At 38.1% G+C, this 2,206-nt stretch overlaps 1 non-coding gene across 1 annotated transcript; it reads left to right on the forward strand.

Annotated features, from left to right (window-relative positions):
- Window positions 1-899: 899 nt before the first annotated feature.
- On the forward strand, window positions 900-971 carry TRNAT-UGU (transfer RNA threonine (anticodon UGU)). The gene has a single exon. It is a non-coding gene; the product is annotated as a tRNA-Thr (tRNA).
- Window positions 972-2,206: the final 1,235 nt, after the last annotated feature.

Raw genomic sequence — 2,206 nt, forward strand, 5'->3', positions numbered from 1 at the left:
GCTTTTGCTTGTTAGAATCGTTAGAGAATCGGAAGCTTAGTAGTCTGTTCTAAAATCGGTATCCCCAAAGTATAAGTTGTAGAAATGACGTAATCTGAAACGACATAAACTTACTGCACATGTAATATAATCTTAAAAAAATAATTTTTTGTTATTCAAAATGCATGCCATAGCATGATTTATGTTTCAAGTTGTGATGATGCTTAAAAAGTATTGTTTGTTAAAATACCAGCCATAGTGAAGAGGCCAAAGAATCTCAGTTTGGCCAGACCTGCTATATGTCGATGCACAGGTACACTAAATGCAGTCTACGGATGTCAATTATATGGATAACTAATTCTGACCGCGAAACTGCACAGCAGATATAGAATGACCATTAAATCGGAATGAGTTTTAAAATTCATACAATTCAGATAGATTCATTGTTCCATATGCATTTTTTTCATCTGTTTTATAATGTGTTGGCAGTTCTCGCTAGCCAGTTAATATCTACTCGCTAATTCAGGTGACACCTTTCTGTCCAGCGGCGTTCAAACACACTGTGGTCTCCCCGTCCCTTGGCTCTCTATACTTATTAAAATAACTGTCATGTTTTTTTGAACCCGGAGAGATAGCAAGAATTGTTAACGTTCGACACCAGGCGAAAAGTTCTCCTTCCTGTATTCTCCAGTCGAGAGTTCTTACTATTTTACTAATAGCTTGTTCCTTATGAATTTCATCTTAAAAATAGAAAGCGGACTGTAAAACTAACTGTAAAACGGTCTGTAAAACGGATCCGAGGTCTCTTAGTACTATTTAGTTAGCAATAACCTCTCAAGAAGGCTTCACAGTATTTTAAATGCCTTCATGCAGAGAAGACTCAATACACTTATAAGGTATTTCTCCCACTTTCCAAGCGTGCCTTCGTGGTGTAGAGGTAGCACGCTGGGCCTGTATTCCAGAGGTCCGTGGTTCGATTCCCGGCGAAGGCGGTTGCATATTTTTCATCTTTCCTGCTTTCCTCCCCCGAAAAAGACATATGTCTCTACAAGTGGCGCCCAAACTAAAAGGGTTGTGGATGATGATTCTCCGCACACAGGATTTGGCGACTAGGTCCCCTAAAACCCTAGTCGCCCTTTAAAAAGGGGAGTATATAAGGTATTTCTCCCACTTTCCAAGCGTGCCTTCGGGGTGTAGCGATAGCACGCTGGGCCGGTATTCCAGAGCTCTGCGGTTCGATTCCCAGCGAAGGCGGTTGCATATTTTCCATCTTTTCTGCTTCCAATTAACCTAATGACTCTAAACACTTACAAACTGCATGTTGATTTCGGAATTTGAACTAGGGCTCAGAGTTATGGCTATCGTCTTCCGTACCACCATGCCAACAGCACAACCCTTATGAATACTTCTACGTCGTCAAATAATCTGTATGATACATAATTAATTCTAACAGAGAAATAATTTTAAATATTTATTGCCGTATTTAATAATGTATTTCACCCCCCCTTTTACTTCTCGCCAACCTATATACTACATATATAATGGAGGTAATGTTTTTTGTCGAAAAATTCGATAGTGACTTCCAAAAATTTTCATTTTCCGTTTTAGCTTTCTATATTCATATAAAGAGTGGCTCAGATTTTTTAGTTAAATTGGAAAAACGTAGGTACTTTACTTCAAGCTCATAAAGACCAGTTTAGACTAGCAGGAATTTGAGCCCAAGAAAAGCGCATGAACTTAACTGTGAAAAGGGCTCTCACTATTTTTACCTCCAGCCAATGCACAGGCAGAGGAAGTAATGCGTACGATCCAAAAATTCGATTTTTTTTTTTTTTTTTTTTTTTTTTTTTTTTTGTGAATAAATACTATCTGACGTCCTCACAACACGTATTTACTGTTTTTAGAATTATGTCAGCCTGTCCGTGTCTCTGTACGTGAGTGACAATTTTTCCGTCCTCGGGTCTTATATACTTCCGAAAATTTCCATTTAAATATTTAAGCTTTCTGAAATTCATATAAAAAGTATCAGATTTCAGATTTTGGGTAAAATTGGACAACTGGAAGTGGTAATTAAATTGAAGCCTATAAAGACTTGTTCAGATTAGCAGGTCTTTGAGCCCAAGAAACGCATAGGAACTTGACGGCGAAAAAAGGGTACTCACTATTTTCCCCTCCCGCCAACCTGTATGAAAATATAAAGGGGATAATGCTTTCGGTCCAAAAAAAA

Source organism: Stegodyphus dumicola, chromosome X1 (assembly GCF_044657685.1).
Source record: "Stegodyphus dumicola isolate Sdum_Otavi_A_Nest chromosome X1, ASM4465768v1".
Lineage (NCBI taxonomy): Eukaryota > Metazoa > Arthropoda > Arachnida > Araneae > Eresidae > Stegodyphus > Stegodyphus dumicola.